Source organism: Lissotriton helveticus, chromosome 4_1, assembly GCF_964261635.1.
Source record: "Lissotriton helveticus chromosome 4_1, aLisHel1.1, whole genome shotgun sequence".
Classification (NCBI taxonomy): Eukaryota; Metazoa; Chordata; class Amphibia; order Caudata; family Salamandridae; genus Lissotriton; species Lissotriton helveticus.
This window is the reverse complement of record NC_136063.1, coordinates 828,503,921-828,530,215: the sequence shown is the minus strand read 5'-3', so window position 1 is coordinate 828,530,215 and position 26,295 is coordinate 828,503,921.

Genomic DNA, 26,295 nt, shown 5'->3' with positions numbered 1-26,295 from the left:
TCCTGCAGTAATGCAATGTCGACATGCCACCTATCCATGCATGTAAACATTTGCCTTATCTTTTTCGGATTGGCAAAACCTCGTATATTCCATGTGAGCATACTTAAATTGAATCTACCTAGTATGTCATTTGTCATAGTGGATATAGATAAAAGAGTTTAATAACGTGAAGATCGTGTAACTGACTTCCTTGTAGTCCGCAGGACCAATTATGTGTATGTATAGCACACACATCATATAAAAATAGTACCTTTTGGGTCTCAGCAATGCCTCTCAAGTGCAATGGTCTAGTAACAGAAACATTTCCCCCTGCCCGCCTCCCTCCTCCCACATCGGCAGCCCAATTCTTCCGAAGCCATATTCCCCCCTTAAACTTCAGAAAACGCATAAACCGTGTGGGGAGTACCCATGTAGGGGCCCGCCCAGGGTGCACATCATCATCCAATGTATGGATGTGAACAGATCATAGTTAAGTTATAGGCAAATAGTACGTGTCCTATATGAAAACCAGCATATCCAACGTTATTAGAGTGTCAACATTATCACAAACCATGTCATAGATGCACTTCTAGCGGAGTTCGATATGTAACGCATATGCACTGTTATTTTCACTGTTGCTTATTTTGAGACATTTTCAATGCTGTCACGTAGGTGATTATTTTGGTGTAACAGGTCTACAGAGAGGTATTGTCCGATGTCTTGTCTGTATCGCTAGATCGTAAACAAGTAATCCAGCAGTCCACCAATATCGTGTTGACCATGTCACCATATAACCTACTGGCAGAAAGATCATGGCGGACTGCATTCTGCCTTTAGTGCCACATGTAACCGCTAGATATTACTGTGTATTGCAGAAGGTGTGCAGGCCCATACAGTTATCAATACGGAGCTGATTTGCTGTAAGCAGGTTAGTGTCTTAGCTGATTGTCCATGCAGTCATAATCACTCCGTTAGGGACTTTACTGCTCGCAATACAAGTGTCACGGCGCCGTATCTAATACTCGCTTGCATCATAGTGTGAAAATATAAAGTTGTTATACCGATGAGGAATTGTGTGAATGGAATAGGAAACCATGGTATGCGCTAAGGTAGCATGTTCATTATTGTTCACTTCAGACCTACCTCCAGCACAGTTCAGTGCATACATCATTGCGTGTCATCGCGACACAACTTATCCCCCAAGGAACAGTATGGTTCGATCAGTCACGTTAGAAGATACGTAGATCTACCAGGTGCGTACAATAGAGTTTGCAGGTTCGCTGATAGGCATGCCATAGTCATTTCTGTGCACTTTACTTCTTATTCCGTATCCTGTACCTGATCCGCTTGCTTCCGTTCCTTCCGCCGTGTAGCGATCTTCTTGACAAAGTCGTTAGCTGCTTTTGGGGTGGAGGGAATCGTTTGCTTGCCATCCATCATGACTTTCAATCTAGCTGGATACAGCATTGCATATTCCACCTGCATGTCTCTCAGTTTTGTCTTTACATTTGCATATTCCTTACGAGCCTGTTGTACCGCCATGGTATAGTCCGGATAGATTTCCAGTTGATTGTTCTGGTAGATCACCTTCATCTTTTCCCTCGCCATGCATAGGATGTTATCACGATCCTGATAATTCAGTACACGGGCCACTATTGGTCTGGGTGGCGTTCCCGGTGGTGGTTTAGGTGCGAGCGATCTGTGGGCGCGTTCCACTATAAAAATTGGGGATAGATGTTCTTCTCCAAAGACTTCTCGACAGAGTGTCTCCACATATGCTTCCATGCGGCCTGTATTGGTTGACTCGGGAACGCCTGCTATACAGATGTTATTGCGGCGCGATCGTGCCTCCAAATCCTCTGCCTTGTTTCTTAGAACTTCCAGCACCTTTTCCATTCCACTGCATTTGGAGGTATTTGTTCGCGCATCATCCTCTACCGTTGATAATCTATTCTCAGCTTCATCTAGTCGTTCACCTTGGGTGTCCAATTTCATCGCCATGTTGTCCACTCGACATGTTAGGTGGTCAAGCTTGCCATTTATATCCTGTAGGCTTGAATGGATCGCTTTCAGAATGGATTTCATTCCGTCTTCTGGGGTGTTTTCGGCTTCCGTTTCAGTATCTGAGTGATTCGTTTGGCCACGCCGGGTCCTCCGCGGCTCAAAAGTTATCTTTGGTTGCTGTTTATCAGGTTTCCCCATTTTTGTGCAATTGTGCGCTCAGTTCAATGCCTCAGCAGTGGCGTAGATATAGTGTGTGGTCAGAATTGCCTCATGTGCAGCTATGCCTCAGTCTTACTTCTGGCATGATAGGTCGTGGTGTGTGTCCACCACCTCACAATAGTGCGCTCCGCGTTGTCGACGTACGAAGTGCCAAGGAGGTTTACAGCATTTCAACAGGTTACCCCAATTTCGTCTCACAGAGGTACATACATGGGAAGGAAGTTGAGCACACATTACTGATGTTGGTGTTTACAGCGCTTTGCGCACATTGAGTCCAGTTAGTTGCAGCAGTGTGTCATGATGTTGGTTAGCAAGCCTGCCATAGTGTAGATTTTGTGTGCAATTGGCCCCTCAACGTCTTGTCTGTTCGCGCTCTGAATGTGTTAGTTTGTTCTTCCTGAGTGTCAACGCGTGGATACTGCAGTCCGCTCCTGCCTTTAGCATTCCCAGTTGGTGCGCATACAGAGGGTGTCCAAAATGGCCGCACCCAGTTTCCACATTAGCATCAACAATGTGTATGTAGCGATTTAGTCCCTAGCGTTTTCCTCCGCAAGCAATTAATGTAATCTGCACAACGGTGCCATTACAAACTATTATGCACACATTAGGAAATAGCTTTATTTCAATGCGTTAATAGCTGTAGTGGACTGGCAGGGCTGCGAGTCTCTAAGTGAGGAGGAGGGTGGTCGCGTAGGTGCCAGATAGTCATTGCAGCTCTACAATTTACTCAGGGCAGTTTCATCATCGCGGGCATCTAACTCTAGTGTAAGCTGAGTTATGCAGTAACTGGCGCATCTATACTCCCCTCGTCAGTCCCGGTATTTATTTCTAACGTTTACTGGGCACCGCCATCTTGTTTTCGCGCCTCGCACTGCCGATTATTTTAGTTACGGGGAGCGCATCAAACCTGCCAAATTCTCCTGATGTCCTCTCTGTGTCCTCTGCCAAGTGCGTTTTGACGAGGCTCGTACACGCTCGGTATTGTCGTCCTGGAGCCGTCGAAGTAGGCTTTAACAGGGTTTCTGTATGGCGGCCGCCATTTTACCAGTCTCCGGTGTCAGCCTTCAGCCAAGTTGAACTATTTTTCATCGCCTACAGTCCAGACTTCAAACTCTCGTCTCACAGCTTAGAGTCGCCGTGTCTTCCGATTGCCCATTTTAGTGCTGAATATACTGAATTTGCCCATTACGCTGTGTTATTCTGCAAAGCCTGGATCCGTCCGGCGGAGCTGTCACATTAGCCAGCCACCCCGCAGTGCGCCCTCTAGCGCCCCCCCATGGTTTTAGATAGCTGATTTATTAATAGTAATTAAATCAATAATTCATTAAATAGTGACAACTAACATAGATCTGAGCAGCTTAAGCAGGAATGAGTAGTTAAAGAAATCACTTTTTAAGATGTGCAGGAAGGCAGTGAGTGTCATCAACATGAAAACTACGGGCCCTATTCACAAAGGTAAATGTGACCATAATATTAAGTTGCCAAGGAGCACAGAAACAGGAGTTACAAAATCTTTGATCTATAAGTAGTTTGGAGTTGCCAGCAGTCTTTTAATCCTTTCAATGCCAAACACTGTCTTTCTCTATGGAGGTATGACCATTTTTCCTCTGCACATCACTTGCCCCAATTGCTTCACGTTAAGCCAGGGATGCACTTCAAGTTTCTCCGCCTGGTGTATCAATCCTACTACCACACTGGACCCACAAGAGCCGAGCAGCTATAGACCTATATCAAGAATACCTTTTGCAGCGAAGGTCCTGCAAAAGCTTTTGAATAGGCAACTATCCCAATATTTGTATGACAATAATCTGTTGGACCACGCGCAATACGGCTTTCGAGAAGAGCATGGAACTGAAACATCCCTGCTGACAGCCACAGAAGAACTGAGGTATATCCTGGACGCCGGGGGGAAGGCCGCCTTAATCTTATTAGACCTCTCGGCGGCCTTCGACACGGTAAACCACGATATCCTACTCCGCCGACTTAGTGAGGTGGGAGTACATGAGTCGGCCCAAACTCTAATTGCATCATATTTGTCCAATAGGACTTTCACGGTGGAGGTTGGAGAGGCCAAGTCCAAATCTTTCAGTTCCCCTTGCGGTGTCTCACAGGGGTCGTCACTAAGTCCCACCTTATTCAACCTTTACGTGGCTCCCCTGGCGGCAATAATAAGGGACCACGGCTTCACGCCAGTATCATACGCCGATGGCACACAAATTGTGGTGTCAATTTCAAGTAACAACAAAGAGACTGCAGGGAAATTTAAAAAATGCATGCAGCACATCTCCCAATGGATGCAGGGTAACTGCCTGAAATTAAATGGGAGTAAAAGTGAAGTGATGCTGTTGGGGGCAGACATGCAATCCTGATCACAGGAATGGTGGCCAGAGGAACTTGGCCAATGCCCCAGCCCAGTTGAGAAGGTCAGAAATCTGGGCATTCTCCTGGATGACAAACTTACGTATAAGGCACAAACAAACAAATTAGCCTCTACCGTTTGGTTTATTCTCAAAACAATTAGGAAACTTTTACCCTTCATTCCCTTGGACTCACGCAAGACTGTGGTCACGGCACTGGTGCTATCAAGGCTAGATTTTGGTAATGCACTATATGCCAGGATCCAGGTCAAACAGTTGGCGACTATGCAGCGTCTTCAAAATGCCGCGGCCAGATTGGTGCTAGACATCCCTAAACACGAACCAGTGGCGGTATAAACTAAGGGGCTGCATTGGTTGCCAATTGCTAAAAGAGTCAAATTTAAGTCTCTCTGCCTGACATACAAGGCACTCCACGGAATAGGCTGCCTGTTCCTAAAAAATCACTTGAAATGGTATGAACCCTCCAGACCTTTGAGATCCAGCCAATTGAAAATGATTCAGGTTCCAAGATTCAAGCAGGTGAGATGGGGCGGGAGAAGCTTCAGACTACACGCAGCCAGGCTTTGGAACCAGCTCCCAATAGCAATTAAAAACTGCCCCTCCTTGTCCTCTTTTAGGAAGGAAATAAAGACCTGGCTATTCACCACAAGTCTCTGAACCAGACCCCTAGAAAGCAGGCTCTAGTGTCACTCAGCGCCACGACGCCCATGGGCATTTGCGCGCTTTATAAAAACCCAAAATCAAATCAAATCAAATCAAATCAAACTGGCCCTAAGTTGCTCTCCAATTTGTTTTCCATTATGTTTTCTCCAGACCACTTAGTTTCAGATCCTCCTCTTTGCTTAAAGTCCCACGTCATTGTGAGGAAGGCTGAGGAAGACCATTCAGGATCCTAAGCCCTAAACGTAGGAATGCCTATTCTGTTGATGTTTGGTATGCCACTTCCCTTACCCTCTTTCAGATAAAGTTGAAAACATATTTGGTATGCTAGATTGACTTGGATCTTCTCTGAGGTTCTCTTTCCTGCTTTTCTTCCTCTGTGTTCCATTTTCTGTCCGAGTGCCATGATGTCTTTGGGCAATTGTTGTGAAAGAAAGGGAGAAAGAAAGAAAGAAAGAAAAAAGAAAGAAAGAAAGAAAGAATACACTGAAAGAAAATGAAAAGAAAACCAACATGAACTGATATAAAAGGAAATATAATGGATCTTTAGTGCTTGTTCAGATTTGCTCCCTCACACATTCACCTTGAATGCTCTCAGAAATGTTCAACGTCAGAGCAGATTGCATGATCACATAGAAGACTTGGCTACATTTGCAGACTTGCTCATTAATGCTAATGCATGTTGAGAAAATGCATTAACCCTCAGCATATATCCATATCCTCGCCACGACTCAGTAATACTGTCACATTCAGTTTGAAACATATTAATAATTCACTACATTTACTAATGTTAATACCATCTATTTTCCAATCCACAAGGAAATTAGGAATAGCACAAGAAGAGATGTCCGCCTCTAAATGCATGAACTTTTCTTACTTTCAAGAATTCAAAAAGTTTTCTGGTATGTTTGTCCCTGCCAGGAATTCTGAAAGGGTTCCAGACATATCTAAGCCCATTTCCCTATGTGGACTTCGCTGTCACGGTTAAGGAGGCTTCCACATCCCTACATTAATCTCAAGGAGTGGGAAAATGGGCATTCAGAGGAATGATTAGCATTGGAAGTTTGTGAACATCTGCAATCATGAACGCTGGTCAGCGTTCTCATTCTCCTTTCCACCTTGGAAAGGATCTGATTTTCACTCCAGCCAAGGACTTGGATAAACCCTTTTCCAGAGTGAGACAGGAAATTGATGTCCCACAGATATATTGTGAGTGTAGGGGAAGAGGGTTTTCCATTGTGAACATATTTTACCCTTGAAGAAAAAGCAAAAAACAAAAAAATGAACTTTTGCCCAGGTGATCCTAGTCCCCCGTGCAGAGTTCTCTGCTATGGAGAACTTTGCAGAGCAGAAATAGGATCCCTCTGGAGAGGTCACATGACCTTCCCAGAAGAACACCTTGAAACCTGAACCTCATACATCTTTCCAGACAACATACCCAAAAACTTTCTGAATTCTTGAAAGTAAGAAAAGTTCATGCATTTAAAGGCGGACATCTCTGCTTGTGCTATTCCTAATCTCCTTGTGGATTGGAAAATAGGTGTTATTAACATTAGTAAATGTAGTGAATTATTGATATGTTTCAAACAGAATGTGGCAGTATTACGGAGTCGTGGCGAGAATATGGATATATACTAAGGTTTCATGCATTTTAGCATTAATGAGCAAGTCTGCAAATGTAGCCAAGTCTTCTATATTCTGACGTTGAACATTTCTGAGAGCATTCAATGTGTGAGGGAGCAAATCTGAACAAGCACTAAAGAACCGTTATATTTCCTTTTATATCAGTTCATGTTGGTTTTCTCTTCGTTTTCTTTCAGTGTATTTTCTTTTTCTTTCTTTCTCTTTCTTCCTTTCTTTCTTTCTTTCTTTTTCTTTCTTTCTTTCTTTCTTTCTTTCTTTTTTTTTCTTTCTTTCTCCCTTGCTTTCACAACAATTGGCCAAAGACATCATGGCACTCGGACAGAAAACGGATAACAGAGGAAGAAAAGCAGGAAAGAGAACCTCAGAGGAGATCCAAGTCAATCTAGCATAACAAATATGTTTTCAACTTTATCTGAAAGAGGGTAAGGGAAGTGGCATACCAAACATCAACAGAAAAGGCAATTCTATGTTTAGGGCTTAGGATCCTGAATGGTCTTCCTCAGCCTTCCTCACAATGACGTGGGACTTTAAGCAAAGATGAGGATCTGGAACTAAGTGGTCCGGAGAAGACATAATGGAAAATAAATTGGAGAACAACTTAGGGCCCGATTGATACACCAGGCGGAGAAACTTGAAGTACATCCCTGGCTTAACGTGAAGCAATTAGGGCGAGTGATGTGCAGAGGAAACATGGTCATACCTCCATAGAGAAAGACAGTGTTTGGCATTGAAAGGATTAAAAGACAGCTGGCACCTTCAAACTGCTTGTAGATCAAAGATTTTGTAACTCTTGTTTCTGTGCTCCTTGGCCTAAGGGAACACACAAGCCTGAAAAGTCACAACCAAGCCATGACAATTGAAGCCTCATTGCAAGTTTGTCGGATTCATCATTGGGAGATATTCCGTTGGAGTTAAAGATTCAAGGCAGTATATCTCCACCCAAATCCAGCTGTTACAAGTATGTGTGCCTAGGTTGGGGAATGACCTTAAAATACTGGATCCTTTTACGAGAGGTGATAGCTGGTACTAGGGCCGAATCTGTGGACATTGATCATCTGCCCATGCAGGTGGTAAATGTCAGCAGTACGAGCAGAGCAAGTCGAGGGGCAGAGATCAGTGGTAGGCAGGGTGTGGGAGGACATGGTAGGGTTTGTGAGAGAATTGCATATGCCCCCGGTGATAGAGGGAGCGAGGTGATTGTACCTGGCTAAGCCTGTGACAGTCACCCTTGTCCCATTATCCAGTGGCTTCACTGGGTGTGGTTTCACACCAAGTAAAACAGAGTCTAGTTTTTTCAGACCAGGTAGCTTGCGGTCCGGTAATTGGGATCTGCCTTTGCCCATGCTAGGTGGTTTCTCCGATCTCATAATGAGCTTCTTAGAAAGCTGAATCATTTCTATCCATAACACTGCTTTTGCAACATGAATGGTTAAAGGTAGATGGAAGATGATGGAAGATTGGACAGTCTCAAGAAGATGCCTCCACCATTCAGAAGACTGGCTATAGGTACTGACTTTGGACATTGTTGCCATTCCATTCATTGTTAGGGAGTCTATGTGCAGTGACAAAATAAAATGGTCAATTACCAACTTGAATGACACCATCACCCAAATGACTCAAATCACATGTTATGGCCATAAAAGATTTAGTGAAACTTTTGCACATTATCTTCCACAATTCATTCTAGAAAGTGTTATGAGGCAGTGAGGGCAGCAAATTTAAGCCCAGGCATGTGGTTTCAGTACCTCTCTGCATATACCAAAAAAACACTGAAATCATTCCCATAAACCAAGATGTTGCAGAGGAGTCAGATGGCAGAAAACAAGTAAAACCTGGAAGTACGGTATCAAACTACGTGGAGGACAAATTTCAGGATAGTGAGGTAGCCGGAGCTGTCAAGGCCCAAAAATCACATAGAGTCCAAGGCCCAGACAGAATCTCCATTGAGGTGTTCTAGAACAACCAAGATATGTACCAAAAAATACTAACAGCAGGCTTTAATGCAATCTGGTCACAAGAAAAGGTTCATGACTCATGAAGAACTCTATTATTGTGCCAATGTACAAGAAAGGGAGACGAGATTCAGGGCGTGGGATCGTGAGATTAAGAATTTGAGATTTATTAGGGTTCATTTTAAATCTGGATGCCTTACTAAAGAGGTTGTGTTCTACCAGTTGTGCAGGAAGTGACTGGTGAGGTTGTGTAATCGCTGATAATATGTCATCAGTGTAGAGTGCCGCCTTGTGTGCTTGCCCGCCCATGGAAATATCCTCTGTTTGTGGGTGTTGCCAAATCCACTCAGCTAGGAGTTCCATGTACAGGACAAACAAAAGTGGTAACAGGGGGCACCCATGACATATCCCACGAGAGATGAGAAAGAGGCGAAATTGTAGCCCGTTGACTCTGATGGTTGCTGTGGAACCGGAATAACCAGGCCAGATCCAGCTGCGGAACAGGGGGCCCAAGCCCACTTTCTCCAAAACTAAATGCAAAAAGGGCCAATGTACCCAATCAAATGCTTTCTCAGTGTCGATTGATATTAGGAGAGCCAAGATTTGGGATCTGCTAGATTTCTCAATAAGATGGAGAATGCATTTAGTATTGTTACTACAACTATGGAGAATGCGTTTAAGTATTGTCACTACAAATACACCCCAAAATGAACCCGGCTTGGTCCGGATCTATCAACCCATGCTTATATGGTCCCGGCGCGTCACTACGATACTTATAAAGAGCTTTGCATCAACATTTGAGAGTGAAATGGGGTGATAAGAAGCACATTGGGTGGCGTCTTTCCCCGGTTTGGGTATTACCAAAAAAACAGCCTGTTTCATGGAATCCGTGAGGGATGCCTGCGTGCTGAAAAACCTCTATAGTATAGTCAAGACGGGGTCAAATCAAATCAAATCAAATATACTTTATTCGGTTTTTGAGATACAAAACCATAAAAGTTCATAATAAATACAATTTGCAATCTAAATAAAAAACATTTTACGTGACCAAAATACAGTAAGGAAGAATCCCTGACATAAAAATTATTTTCCGCTCCAAGGTTATGGCAGTATCAATGGAGTTCATGATTTAAACACAGGAGTTCATGATTGGCCTTTGTTACTTGTGCGGGTATTCAGGGGGGAAAACACGGGATTATGGGATAAAAGTCATGTAAGTCCCATATTGATATTGGGCCGTCTCTTACTCGAGGCGGACATGTTTTCAAATAGGGGACAATGTTTCGGTCCCTAAATCTCACGAGTACCAAGTCCCCCGCAATGTCTTTGGGAAGAGAGCCCAGCCAACCAACCCTTCTAACACTCCTTATTGCTCCGTATAGATTGAGAGGCAGTGGTCTATTTTTTGACAGCCAAAATTTGGTTTTATTGACTAGATCATATTGCCTCTCAGTTTTACCAAGTGAAAGAGTAGGTACACCCGCAAGGATGCACACATATGGGGCCGCTTCCGGGGGTAAATGAATATAATTAATTTTATTATGACCTACTCTCGGTGCGGTCAACTGTGGAGGGGAGACTTTAGTGGGGAATTTAGGTGTTTGTTGCACTGAAGCACTAGAGCCAGCGAGTTTTTTTTGGTGCCTTTTATCCCGTACTAGTGGTTTTGAGCCTAGATGTATAGGAGATGTCTTAAAGCGATTGGGTGTAACACTGCGTTTGCCAACCAGCAAGTTTAACGTAATGGCTTTCTCTATCTCAGTAAGCCGTTCCCCTAACAGGTTCATTTTTTCTAATAAGGGTGCTATCATGGAGCTAAGCAGTTGTTCGACAAAAAGTAGTATTTGCGGTTGGGGAGGGGGTGTAATAGCTTCTGAAAACTCCGCAAACGGAGGAATCATTGGGGAGTTAGCAGTGGATGGACACTGTTTTTGGGTTTTGGGAATATTACCACCTTGATAGACATCAATATTTTTACTTTTTAAGGATGGGATCTGAGGGAACTCAGTGCTTTGTGGGTTCGGACTACAGGATTTGTTAACAAATGTGGGGGGATCTGAAAGAGTAGCCTTGTGTGAAAGTGAACTAGTATTTTTGTGCGGAGGGGAAGTTTCCAATGAGGCATAAGTGGTTTTACAAAGGAGGTTCAACTCATCTAACAAGGAGCACGAGTGCCCAGTACCAGCTTCATAAATAGAGTGGTCCCCGTTGGAAGTAATGGTGGTATAAAAATGTAGGGCCACGATATATAAAAGAGACCACAAAAAGGAAAACAAAGTACTTAAGGGGGGTCTTTACCTACTATATAGTACGCCTATAAAGTGACAACCAAGGGGGGTGGCCCGTCCCGTCCTTATCCGGCCGTGGAGGTCCCGCCCTTTGCCCGGGCTTCGCCCCGGGCTATGTCCCGCACGCGTCCCGTATCGCGGAATTAGGAGCGGGATTTAAACACTGCAGGCAGGAGGGCGGGAACGCCGAGGGAAGAGGCAGCAGCTGGTGAGCACAGAGACTGCTGGTCCTCGCAGTCCCTCGGTGTGTGGTGCAGGCTTTCCCCTCACGAGTCCCCACACGGATTCACTTGCGCTAGCAAAGCGCACAGGTCCCACGTCGTCCTCTCAGTCCAGCAACCCTCTGTGAGCGGCCAATTGGTGGGCAAACGTTTCATTAAAATTTGCTGTAAACCCATCCTGGCCCAGGGCTTTATCCACCTGCAGTTTCCTTATTGTCTTCGTGACTTCCTCCACCGTGATATATATTTATTGTAGAGCATCCCTCTCTGGTAAGTGGGTCAGCGGGGTCCATACAACATACTCAGCAGATCAGCTGTATATAAGGCAGTGTTGAAACACTCAAATTCTGATGCTATTTCAGCATCCCATCGGAAGGATTACCCAGGGATTCTACAAGCTCGGGCACGTGTTGGTGCTGGGTCTGGCCACGCAGGCGGTGGGCCAAAAGAGGGCCTGTCCTGTTGCACCCCAATATTATTTTTGTTTGGTGTGAAGCAACGTGTGCTTTGCCACATCCATATCCAGCGCTCTGAGCTGATTTCGGGCTAGAGTAAGCTGCCTCCATATCCTATATGAGCCTGTCTGTCTATGTGCGTCTTCCAAGGTTTTCAGTTGGGTTTTGAGAATGGAGTGCTTCTTACTCCTATCTTTGTTCAACTTTGTAGCAACATTTATGAACGTCTCCCTGATTACTGCTTTAAGGGCGTCCCACAGTACCGCCACTGATGTATGTAGGTTATCTTTAACAGAAAGATATATCTGGATGGCCTCTCGGGCTTCTTTAACTTTGGGTTCATAATCCAGAAGCTTAGGATTTAGCCTCCATGAGTGTGGTTGTGGTCAATGTGTCGGTAAGTGGAGAGTAATGGAATTTCGAGCGTGGTCTGACAAGGCCGCTACCCCAATGTCTGTATGTTGGACCGATGACACCAGAGAGCTGAAGACCAGGTAGTTATCTATTCCACTGTATGTCTGGTGGGCAGCTGAAGAGAATGAGTATCCCTTCACGGCGGGTCTCTAAATGTCCACCAAGCCCACCTCGGCGAGCCACCGAAAGCCAGAAGAAGTAAAGGAGCCTGTTTGACCCATCCGCTGAATCGAGCGGTCCAGGAGGGCGTTTTGGGTCAAATTGAAGTCCCCCTTAATTAAAATGTCAGCATCCGGGAAGGTGAGAACTTTCCCAATCACCTGCTGGATGAAAGATCGTTAGGAGCGTCTATATGTAAGCCACTGTAAAACTATGTTGATGGTGGGAAATACACAGTGTCAGCAACCAGCCAGTAATTTTGGAAGGTATCTGGAGAACACATCTCTGGAAATGTGTGGCTAGAAGGAGAGCCACTCCCACTATCTTCCCAGGGCCAGAGGAAAAGAACTGTCTATTGTACCATTGAGATTTCATTCTTCCCCAGTCACAGTGTAGCAGGAGGCAAATATCACTCCGGAAGTCTTTCAGCAATGCCAAGGTGGCTAGTCTCTTTGCTGGGGCATTAAGACGTCTGCATTGAAGCTCAACACATTTACCATAGTCCATTAGGAAGGAGGTAGCAGAGAGGCCCCAAAGAGGATGTGTCCCAATAGGTCTCTCCCAAGACTCAGTAGGCTTAATTTGGCTGATTGTAGGAATTAGATGTGGTTAATCTGGTTAGAAAAGAGGTAATCTGAAAAGACAAGTTTAGGAACCTGTGTATACCTATACGTGTTACTATGAGGGTCCATGTCTCAGGCAATAGTCCATTTCGGAGAGCAGGGGAAGTGTAGAGGTACTCCGCCGAGTTCACGGGTCAGCAAATGAAGAACTTTAGTGTTCAGGGGCACATATTCTACCAGCAGGTCAGGCTAGGTCAGCAATCCAGCAAGAAACATATACCCACATGGGCGATCAGGTGGCTTCTTACTCTAGGACAGAACCGGTGGACCTATCCCACCAGTTGAGATGCTGTATGAGGGCACAGGGCTCTTTGAGGCTCTCAGCCTCTGAAGCCTTCCTAGGCTTCTGCTGGGTATGGTGGCAAGAACTCCCCTTAGGTGGAGGGGGTGGTGAGGGAGACCATTGGCTCAATGCCGGCATGGGTTCCATCTCTTACAGCTGCAGGCCAATTATCGAAGCAGCATCTCTTAGGGTGCAGAACGCATGTGTTTTCCTGTCCCACATGAAGGTTAGACGGAACGGGTGCCCCATCTTTAGTGGATCCCCTTTTCTCGAATCAGGGTCGTCCCTGGATTTAGGGCCCTGTGCCGTTAGAGCCTAATAAGCTATATATCTTGATAGATGTCCGTGACGGTGATAGCACCCTGGTCTCTCACTGCAGTCATTTCTTTTGGGAGGTAATTATAAAGGCAAGCAAGAATGTGTTGTGGAGTCCCAGGTTTCCCAGCGGGGCGGCCTGCTCGGTGGGTGCGAGGCTCTGAGACTTAATGGCAAAACAGGCAGGTGTGATATTCCTCCAGGAGGCTGGCATCAGCTTGCATTGGGACCACTTTTATATGTTTGTTGGATTTTCGGGATCTGTTTACCAAATCTTCATGGTGGTAGTTAAGACAAATGTTTTGGTCCTGGAGTTCGAGAATTTGGCAGCGGCTGGCCTCCACCTCTTCTTCCCGGGCTTTGTTTCTCTATTACAATGTATCAGTGCTTTGGCTAAGTTCCTCCTCTTCTTGCTTCAGGGTCGTTATAGCATCCCGCAGCATTTAGAAGAGGGTTTCCATAAAGCCTCAAGTCATGGGTGATTCATCCTCCATTCACTTCTTTAGGGCATTTTTATGGGTTGGCTAGGTGCGAGTTTCCGACTCCCTGGTGCTATCTCCCTGTTTTGCCACAGACTTTGCTAGCAAGTCTTTGATGGAAGTGTCTTGTTTGCCTCTTGAAGTCATCATGACCACGCAACTGTACCTCCACCCTCGTGGGCTCCTCAGAAATCTGCAGACAAACAGCATTGGCTTCCTACCCCATCCTCCCAGATCTTTCAGGGATGTTAATCTTTGAGCCTTGGTGCTATCACCAGACCGGTATGAATGAAAAGAAGCACCTCCTGGGAGGACGTGGCCCACCAGTGCATTTCAGACAATCTCCAGACGTCTTCAGAAGCGGATCCCACCGTCTCTCTGCTTGGGGGGAAAAGAGTGCATTAGGGATCACCAAACAGCCAGGTCTGCCACTCACACCTCTATCAATCACAGGACGATCCGCAGAATGAGCAGATGCAAGCAATGTCCCCGCTTCCCTGCCGGGCCCAGCACCATCACTGCCTCGGTGGGGCGACTCCCTATTCCAAGCTACCTCAGTGGGGCTCAATATCCATAGGAAGCGTAGTCCTCTGTGAGGCACTCACCAGCTGTTAGGTCCCGCAGGCAAAAGCTCTGGCCAACCAACTGCAAGGGAAATCTTCTGGTCTGCAGGTCCATCAGTGGGGCAGGCATGCAGGGTCCAGCATCTAAACAGCCATGGCGTCATCACTATGCAGTGAGTCCAGCTACACTGCCAGCTTATATCTCATCTGTTGCTGAGCTACCACCAGTTCACCACAATCAGAGCTAGAGCGCTGCCTCCCAAGTGGCAGATCATCACTCCTCACTAGCAGGGGGGCTCACCGCGCACCAGCTTCAGCAGGTCCTCTATAGACCGGAGTAAACTTTCATCAATGTCTCCGCACTGCCTTTTCTTTTCCCTAGGGTCCAGGGGCTGAAGCAAGTCTATGTCGGTCCTCCAGGGTTCATCATAGGACACCATGGCGACAGAGGCAGTTAAGTTTGGTGCCCTCAGTAAGCAAGGCGGCCCAGACGCACCCTGAAGCTCAGAAGGTGTCATGGCAGATGGGAGGCCACAAGGGTCGTTAGGCAGGCCCATGTCAGCCCAGGTGCAATTGTTTCCTCCTCAATGGCAAAGTCAGGAACTCAGGCCCTCCGGGTCCCTAGGGCCAGAAGGGTGGGCCGCTGGGTCTCTCAGTTCCCATTACATTGTGCCACTTCAATTGGGTCTCAAGGAGGCTTCCGATCAGGTCCAGACCCGATTTGCACGACGGAGCTCAGTGAGTCCCTTCCTACATGGGCGCCATCCTGGACACTCCACCTGACAATCTTTTTTTTTTAATGTGAAAGGTATCTCTACTTTAAACCAAACCATACAGAGATATTAGGTCTCAGTGTTTTAATGAATCTTTTTCCTTCTCCACTGCACTGTGTTGTTTAGAGGGCGATGTGGGATGGATTGGTCCAAATTTATACTTTGAAGGTTCAACAGTGCATACCACAAAGGCTTCTGAATCCTTCACTAGTACTGTTGCACCCATTTCAAGCTCCCAGACACAACTTCTGAAATCCCAAACAGAGATTGCAGTTGTTTTGGATGGGTGACACTCCCCACCTTTTTCCCAGTATTCAACACATATGGAGGGATGCTTGTCTCACAAAATTTGCCTGCACATTATGTACTATTGGGAAGGTTTACATGCCTCCACCGTGATTTGAATGAACAGATTTTAATTAAATAAACATGAATGAGCAAGAATAATACGTGTTGATGAATCAAACTAAAAAGTTATCCTTTGCCCAATCCTGCTTTAACATGTGCAATTATTGTCTTTTCTCTATTTCAGTATTATTCAGATATACTGTGTTGCCTTTGGGAAGTGTAAGTGGTAAGTTTTATTGATTTGCTTTGGGAAGTATAAGTGGTAAGTTTTATTGATTTGTTTCTTTCACAAATAAAGCATTCTTGGGGCGGAAGGGGGTTGCTTAACTTTGATATATTTTTTAGGTAAAATGTTACATTTCATATTTGAATGTCCCAATAGTTAATTTAAATTGTATTTTCTTACATCAGAGAGTATGTGATTTAGGATTAGGATAACACTTCATGTGTGGTCAGAATAACATTTTGAGGTGAGTAGACAAGAGTGGTCAGAAGACAGAGAACCTTTGTTGAAGAGAGTTGGAGGCTAAATATCTGGTTGTAATTCTATACAGAGAAGCCATATTTTTTGAGGATCGGATATTGTATTTTAGTTGCTCTGTATTAGAATGTTTCAGATTAATTCTTATAGATTCCATCTCGCTCACCATATTAGCATGCTTACTAGGTACAGAAAAGACCAACACATACATAGGGTGAGTAATTTAAGGAAGACCAGACAATTTGGCTGAAGGTAGGTCAGGAGTTCAGGAGGTCAGGAACACAGTGTGACTCTCTATGCTACAAAGGTCAAGTGATTTGCCCAGAAGGTCTTAGGCTCTCTCTCTCTCTCTTTCTCTCTCTCTCCGTTATTATGCGTTGTTACATACTTGTCTGTCTCTGTCTTTCTGTATGAATCAGAGTGTGGCTAATGCTATGGTCTATATTTGCATGCCTTTCTGGTGCCCAGTGTCTCTGCCGTGATGCCCATATTTCTGTCTTTAAGTTTATGCCTGCCTCTCCCTCGCTCTTTCTTTTTCTATCTCACTGTCTATATCCATCGCAGTGTGTCTCGGTGTTCCTGCCACTCCTCTTCCTTGGGTCCTGGCCCCTATGCCCCAATGCCGGGAAACATTGTTTACAGCACATGTGGTACATCGCATTCCATTTCAATGCGGTCACTACAATGACTGCTTTGTTACATCGCATACCATTACAAAGCAAGTTGTTACAACGACTTGCAGTAGGGAGCAGAAGGTGTTGGAATTAAAATACAACACCTTCCCTACTGTTGCACAGACTGGAGTTAGAATAGGAAATGATACTATGCATAAGTCCAGCACCCCCTACAACAAGTCGTTGTAATGACTTGCGTTGTAATGGTATGCGATGTAACAACACGGTCGTTGTAATGACCACGTTGTACTCACATGCAATGTATTGTATACGTTGTAACATGGCCTATTCCCCAATGCACCTTATTCCCTTGAAGCCACAAATGCTTAATTGAGAAGAATGGTGTATTTGTACTTTAACCAGTCTGCAAATGGGCTTCATGGCACCGGGAGGAGAGTTGAGTGAGACGACTGAGGTATTAATGGAAGGTCCTTTCTGCAGGCCAGCAGAAAAGACATATAAACATGCAGAGAAAGTTTCACAACTTGAATGCTAATTCAGAGAAGGCAAGTGGAACCACCTGGCAGCATTTACATTTTGGAACAGTCTGGGGCTGTGATATTGCCCCCCATTAATCTTCATTACCTGCCTTTGAAACTTGCACCTATTATTCTCAAGTGACATTGCCATACTTTAGTCTAGCTACACTAAAGCAGCTTGCCAAAAGAACATGTTGGGCTATGGGAAGAAAAGGAAGCATTTTCTTTAACAGGCGAAACCGACAAACTCATGCAGATTCTACATATTTAAATTGAGTGAATTGTTAACAAGGGGCCCTCGTCCATGTTGAAACCTAAATTATTTATCCATTTGACAGGAAGTGGTTAAGGGGCCCCCCTGAGGTTACATCCCAAGCTGACAAGTACCGAAGGGGCACACCACCCCCATCACTGATATCTCACCTTGATTGGTATCACGTTTAATAATGGAGTTATCTCCCATTGCATTTTTGATGGTCAGTAAAGTACCTAAAGCGAGCTGCAGATCTAACAATCTCTTGCTCCTTAAATATGATTGTTGTTTGCATAGGACTACAATTGGATTCTGAAAGGCCTGTTAAAGAAGTACATAGGGCTGGTTGTAAATGTTAAAAAGAGTAGGAGTGAGGGAAGAGTTATGTGTTTCACTCTGTAGATGACTGAAAACGTGAGAGCAATGGAGGGACAGAATTTTTTTGCATCTGATCCTGTGGAGCAATCACATTCAGTTCCTGAAGCAGAAGCAGAAAGATTCATTGGGACTGCGTAGGGGATGGAACCAAATGCTGTGGTGATGTCCATGATGACCACAGTAGTATATCCTAAATAGGCTAGCTAAAAATTGGTTGGTGGTGGAGACTTCTAGGCTTCTTTTGTGTGCCTTATTGTCTTTGTATATTATTCATGCTGTGCTTTTACCGGGTTGTATGATACAAGCATGACTGGATAAACCATGCATGCCTCTACCACGCACCCTAAAATACGAAGGCGTCTTAACCATGCATTCCTTTACCACCCATGCCTTTATGTAGTATCCCTGTGATGACCCTCGATCACCACCATTGTGTACTGACTTTAGTGTGCTATGTTACCTTAGCCTTAATGTAGGATGGTCTTGCTGTTTTTCAGTAGAATAATCTTGCCAAAGAATAGAAGGTATGGGATGTTGAGGTGCAGAGTTGTTGGTGATGGTGCACACATGTGCTCCATAGTGGATACTGAGGGATTAAGTGCATAGTGTTTTTTGAGTTAGGTGAATTATGACTTTAGCCTATTGGCTTTGACGTGGTCTAATATCATTCTGTTTTCCAAGTAGTAAAGGCCTATGCTTGAGCAACTCCATATTCTAAATTGCAGCCATCTTCTGAGCCTCTTTAGGTGAGAGGTTCCATGTGTTGTTCACCAGCAGTGAACCGGAGCAGACCAGTTCTTATCAAGAGGATTGTGCCTTCTTCGCATTGGCGTCATAACAAAACGCTTGGCCAGCTGCTGTTGGGTGCCTGGTGTGGAAAGGTACAGGAATCTTGTGAGAAAGGTAGGCGGGTTCTTCCAGAAGCTTCGATAGAGGATAGAGTTCTATATTAGTGAAAGCAGGTCTGAGAGAGAGAGAGATGCTGGTCTGGTGGTTTGGCGGTCTGGTGATACATTACGGTGCAGACGTGCAGTCGTGTTTGTGGAACAGAGAGTCCTGACCCAACCAGAGAGGGAAAGAGAGCCGGACACTTCTTCAGATAACAAGATGCTTAAGATCATTGTGAGGTGTTCCATGTATATCTAACTTTATCTAACTATGATTTTATTTTCAGGTTCTATGTATATGTATGTGTTGGTGATTGCTATGAATGTTTACTGTGATATGTAGTTATTTCTTCTTCCTTGTCATCCTATTATCATGTAATAAAGGAACCCTAGAGCATATCATTTGTTTGTATTCCTTGTGAGGGAAGGTCGGGACCCTTTTTTACCAAGTACTTACAGAGGGATGGGCGATTCCCCTCTAATGAGTAATTGTTGATACAGGAGGGAAATTGGCTCCCATCAAGGATGTCTAAATTCTAATTATTCTATCAATACATTGCTAGGAGGATCTTGCATTGTGTACCCTCTCAGATGGGGAGGTGTTGTGATTTGCTGCGAACCCTCACGGATGCGGAGGTGTTGTGAATTGTTGTTATTTGCGAGCTCCTCTGCAATGGTCTTATATGTTGTCAGTGTTTATTCCTTTCTTGGGTAAGTATTGTGAAATGTGGTGTCTTTCTGGATCCTGAGAAACGATGCGGTAAGTATTGGGCTGGTGACTGACAGAAGCACCAAAACATACAGAGAAGTAGGTTATTACACTTTACCACGTAATTTCAAGACAAATGCATGAATGGTAATGGGGAATGCATGGCTAAGGTTGTGCCCCCCCCGCCCTAAGCTACAAACTCCACCACCCCGCACCTCGCCCTGAGGTCAAAATACCTACCCCCTCCCAGCCCCCACACTGTCCCTATACCTTAATACTACCTCGACCCACTCCAACCCCTTGCGGTTTGCCTATAACTACCCCAACCCCTTCCACTGCCCTTAGGCAAGCCGCTATTAAAAAAACTCCCCGACATCCCCTCCAGCCCCAAAAACTGCCCGCCCTTGCCTAAGCCCAAAAAACTACCCCGACTACCCATTCCACTCCCCCTGCCCTGAGGACTAAAACCCTGTTGTCCCTTAACCTGACCCAGTACATCCCTTACCCAGCCCTACAATCTAACCCGCCCTCTCCTAAGCCCTAAAAACGTCCCCGACTACCCATTCCCCTCCCACTGAGTCCCAATACCAAAGCCCCTAATTACAAAAAACTACCTGACCCTCCCAGCCCTGAAAACTACCCCACCCCCAGCCCTGAAAACTACCCCTGACCCCCAGTCCAGAAAACCATCCAAACCAGAAAACTACCCCGACGCATCCCCCAGCCTGGAAAACTACCCCAACCCCCAGCCCAGAAAACTACCCCGACCCACCCCCAGTCCAGAAGACTAACCCAACCCACTCCCAGCCCATAAAACTACCCCAGACCCTCAGCCCATAAAACTACCCTTGACACCCCAGCCCAGAAAACTACCATGACCCCCCAGCCCAGAAAACTACCACAACCCACCTCCCAGCCTGGAAAACTACTAAGTATGGGCGTAACATCCGTTCCGCTCGCGGATTTTGCAGATTTTTGGCAATTTCGCGGTCAGCAAATCCTGCGAATTTGGTCAAAAATCCGCAATTTGCAAGCTGCCACATTTATTTGCTTGGTCGCGCTTGAAATTTACAATATCACACGAGCGGCGTTGACTTACCGTGATTCTGAGTTCGCAGAGTTGTTTTTCTCCCGGTTTGTGTGTGCTGCGCCATTTTGGATCTTGCTGCGTGATCGCGTGAGAGTTTTTCGACCGCGAGTACGTCATCACGGCCCGCCATCTTGCACAGTGAGAGTTTGACAATGCGTGTAAGTCATAAGGGCCCGCGATCACGCATCACGTGAGTAAACAATTGTGAACACGTAGATGCAGCGCGCAGCTGACTTCCGGTGGGAGAGTTAAATAGCTCGCTTTCCCAAACTTGCAAAAATTGCAATTCTGCACAAGAAATCCACCGCAGGCAGCATAAACCTTCTGAAAATGATGATTTTGATCAGAATAACTCCTCAGATTGACATTTTGCTGCACTTTTTTGTGCAAGGAGTCCATTTTGGGGGGGGGGGGCTGGGAGGAAGGAAGTGCCCCAGCATCTCCAACTTCTTGTTCCTGTCCAGCAGGCTCCTCCCAGTGCTTTGTCCATGTCCTGGTCACTTTTCATTTGGATCTGGAGCTGGAAGGATTAATTTTTGTGGCTGCTGCTGGATATTTGTATTTGAGGACTTTTTGGACTTTGGAGTTTGGATCACTTTTGGATTTGAGATTTTACAAGTAAGTTGGTGTTGTTTGTTTGGGGCATTGCAGTTGCTGCAACTACAATTTTAAAACTTTTTCACAACTTTAAAAAAAATATATTGTGGGTAGGCACTGTATCCAGTAGGCCCAGGGTTAGTCATGGGTGCATGATACAACTGTTTCTGTGAGTTTTGTTGAATTTAAATATCATTAATGTCATGGAATTTTAGCTCACTGTTATAGGTGGAATTTTATTTTTAATTTTGGGTTGCCTGTAAAGCCACACTAGCCAGTAGGCCCAGGGGTAGTTAGTGGTGCATGGACCAAGTCTTTCTGTGAGGTGTCTTGAATTTAAACATCATTGAGGGCATGGATGGCATTGGATTGTGGTGTTGTTGGGGCCTGGCCATGTGGGTGGGGGCCATTTTGAGGCCTGGTACAGGCAGGGCCTGGCCATGTGGTGGGGTTCAAGTCTGAAGGGGCCATTTTGAAGCCAGGCAGTGTGCTCAGGCCTGCACCCAGTTTGCCTTGCTTTCATCCATTATGCCCAGGGGTACTCAGTGGTGCATGGACCAAGTCTTTCTGTGGAGTGTCTTGAATTTAAACATCATTGAGGGCATGGATGGCATTGGATTGGGGTGATTTTTGTGTGTTTTTTTTACTTTTTGGGGTGTTGTTGGGGCCTGGCCATGTGGGTGGGGGCCATGTTGAGGCCTGGTACAGGTAGGGCCTGGCCATGTGGTGGGGTTCAAGGCTCAAGGGGCCATTTTGAAGCCAGGCAGTGTGCTCAGGCCTGCACCCAGTTTGCCTTGCTTTCATCCCATTATGCCCAGGGGTACTCAGTGGTGCATGGGCCAAGTCTTTCTGTGGGGTCTCTTGAATTTAAACATCATTGAGGGCATGGATGGCATTGGATTGTGGTGATTTTTATGTGTTTTTTGACTTTTTGGGGTGTTGTTGGGGTCTGGCCATGTGGGTGGGGGCCATTTTGAGGCCTGGTACAGGCAGGGCCTGGCCATGTGGTGGGGGGTCAAGGCTCAAGGGGCCATTTTGAAGCCAGGCAGTGTGCTCAGGCCTGCACCCAGTTTGCTTTGCTTTCATCCATTATGCCCAGGGGTACTCAGTGGTGCATGGGCCAAGTCTTTCTGTGGGGTCTCTTGAATTTATATATCATTGAGGGCATCGATGGCATTGGATTGTGGTGATTTTTATGTGTTTTTCGACTTTTTGTGGTGTTGTTGGGGCCTGGCTATGTGGGTGGGGGCCATTTAAGGCCTGGTACAGGCAGGGCCTGGCCGTGTGGTGGGGGTCAAGCCAAATTAACTGCAACCTTTCCACTACTTGTAATTCCCCAAAGGTAGATTGATATTGTGAATCTATGTTTTAGAGCTCTTACAAAGTCAGAGGTTACAGGCATTAGTTGTAAAAAATAACATTGTTCACTACTAGTGTCCTTTCACCACGGTACTGGTGCACTGCAACTAGATGACAATGTTCTCCTTTTTAGCACTTGACTCTCTCCAGGTAGTGGGCTAGCTTGGCCCACTCCCTGGATAGAGTCAAGTCCCCATTTCTACCTGGAGAGAGTCTGTCCCCATTTCTCTCACAAGAGGAAGCCTAATAGACAAGAACTGCTCCGGGGCTCACCCGCCCAAATGAAGCTCCCCACACGTCGCACCCCACAAACAGTGCTCAGGGCTCCATGCTCGGCAATCTGCAACCCACCACTCAGCCTCTCTCTCAAATGGAGAAGAAAACCAATACCAAATCCAACACCTACATGAGTGGACACCAACTCTCAACCACATAGCGCTCTGACATTCGCAAGGATCCTGCCCGCGCTCTACAAAACCTTCAAAATAAATAAAATAAACAAATACTCCAAATCTCCACCAAAACTCACCATCCAGAACATATCCGATCACAGCATCCAGCGATGTGCAGAGCAGCAGCACAACAGTGCCAGTGACATCCCAAAGCATGGTCTCAGTCACAGTCAAAACCCTGCAACCAAGTGTTCTCCCGAACTAGACCCTCCAGTAGGATATGGGGTGGCTCCCCTTCAGCTGGGTTTCTACCGGAGGTACCGACGGATAGAGCGGGGCCTTATTCACCGAGCAGTTGCCTGGTGAGGTGAGGCTTTCTCCCACACAAAGCTGGGAAAGAAGACCACATACGGACCTACCAGTCGCCATGATATACACTTGGTTCTGGTAGGGTGGTTATTGAACCACTTATGTATAGTTTTTTCTTAGGAAATAATTTGTTTATAATCACTTTATATATTTTTGCAGTAGCATTACATTCTTCGTAGGTCCTGACGAAAGCCCGTGAACATCACTTTTTGTGGCTGAAACATGTTGACCTTTCACCTATTGCTAAGTAACAGTGATTTTTTCACACTGTTATGTTGTTTTTAATCTTGATATCCAGACAGATCCCAATAAAATATATTTTCTGTCCGGCTAGTCATTTTTAAGCATTACCTTTTATTTGCACTGCACTCCATCAGCACCATTGGTTTAAGAGCACTTTGGCTAAGCCGTCCACTGGATATAAGTCTAGTGTCATATAGCCGTTTCAGTCTTGGCTCGGGTACACAGACTTTATTCCACCTTTTCCCAGATGATGATGCTCCGCCAAAGTGCTGGGCTGATGGGATTTATTTGAGCCCAGTGATACTCTTATAATCCGTGTCTGATGATTCCCATCCTCTAGAGCTCACACAACAGATTTGGCAAACTGACCGATAAGCCCCTTTTCTGTATTCTATGTGGCCTTTCACTGAATAGCAAAAAAGACCGCACTCAGGAGTTGCCACAAATGCCAGCAGTGATAGAACCACAGCAATAGCAGATCAGAAAAGGAAGCCATCACAAGGCTATACATGTCCACAGAACAGACACAACCAAACAGAAGCCACCAACACGAACAAAGTGGAGAAACTCATCCCAAAATACACTTGACACCTGGGCAACAGCAGGAGACCCCCACACATACACACGCCGTCTAGCAACACAAGATCTAGACTCCCAAATTTCAGCCCTGTACCATTCCGCCACCCACTACGGGACTGCCCGTAAATGGCGATGCACCGCAAAACTTTTCTGTATAGGTGTGCCGCACATGCGCAAATCATAACAGTCTCTGTTACTGCCCAAATGTTGATGGGGCATAGGCACAAATACATAGAAAAAACGCAGAGGTCTGTACAACTCGAGCCCTTATTGGCTAAAAGACTAATTGCCCCAGCTCCCACACATCTGGACTGGTCGTCCGACCAGACCAAGGCCCTTTGAAGCCCAGACTTGCTGCCTCAAAGCCCCACCACCCTCCCGTGCTCCTTCCTTTACCCCTCCAACTATGACTCACTCCTTTGCCTTCGTCCCTGCGCCTGTTCTCCACTCACCCTCCCTTTGTACCCCTGTTCCACTCTCTCTCCGTTCCCGTTTTTGCCCGCTCTCCCCATACCTGCCCCTCAGGCCCGGCTCCAGGAATTCCCACCTGGGTGGGCCAAGGGTTCCCCCGTGCGAGCCACCACTGGCCCAACCTTCCGCCCCTGGAGGCAGTCCACAAGCCACATACCACATCTCATCCACTTGCAAACAGTCACCAAGACACAAGGAATGCTTCCGTGTGTATACAGAGCATGTGGAGAGCCACCCATTGGCGCCCCACCACTAACTTCCCTCCCTGCAGATACCTCCACCACCATCCTCCAACAGTGCACGCCATCTCTCCATAGCCCCTCCTCATGACCTCCCGCCAGACTCCCCCACCACCACCCTCCACCAGTGCCCCCAATCTCTCCGCATCTCCCACCCTTCCCCAACGTCCCCCTCCTCAGACTCCCCCATCGCCACCCTCCAACAGTGCCCCTCATCCCTCCAAGCCCCTCCTCCCCATGACCTCCTCCTTGGATTGCCTCATTGCCACCCTTCACGAGTGCCCCTCATCGCCCCATAGCCTCTCCCCCCATTGACCTCCTCCACGGATTCCCTCATTGCCATCCTTTACCAGTGCCCCTCACAGCTCCACAGCCTCTCCCCCATCACCTCCTCCCCAGACCTCCCCACCACCACCCTTCAACAGTGCACCCCATCCTTCCGCAGCCCCCTATGACGTCCTCCTTGGACTCCCCAACTGTCACCCTCCAACAGCGTCCCCATCTCCCCATAGCTCCTTTCTCACACTCAATCTCACCTGTTGTATAGCGCCACCCACAGTGTAGGGTGTCACAGCACCCACATCACGCAAAGACAATGAAGCACACAAGCATGCAAATCAGTCCATAGGGAATGTCACACAAGCCAACGAGGATTGAAACGTGCAGGCACCACAAGTCATCCTCACTGGTGGGAGCATGTCTCAAGAGGGTTTGGTCTGGAGAAGCACAAACACAGACCCAAAGCATACCCCAGTGGTTGCGGAGTTGGCCCCACTGATCAAAATTGATATCTGCCAAAACAAACTCTCCACAGCAACACCAGAGCAATGAAAGACAGGGCAAACTCCAACCACATGGCAACACCAAAAAAAACAAGCTCCAACCACACCAATCAAGCCTGCATGCAGCTCCTTGACCCCAGCCCACAGGCCACTGCCCCACTCCAGGACTGCAACCTCTGTACTGCAAGCAACTCACTGAGCCGTCCACACAAACACCGTTTATCTGCATCTAAAAAAAAGGAACAGACAAAATACTGCTCTCCAGCAGGACCACCAATCACCAGAGTTATCTGGAAATTCCATTAGTCATGAAAACGGCACAACAATATAAAATATACACATCACACACGAAGCACGTGTCATGCTGGGTTCTCATAGATCCCCCAAAAAATAACAAATATACACACATCCTCGAACCACACATCCAGCTGGGCCCCTGCAGATCAAGAAAAAAAACGGAACATTAGCCACACATTCTCCCAACTGCTCCGTTCAAAATCTGTGGCACCGCCCGATCTCACAAACAGCCGAAGGGGTCAGGAAATAAGAATCCGGA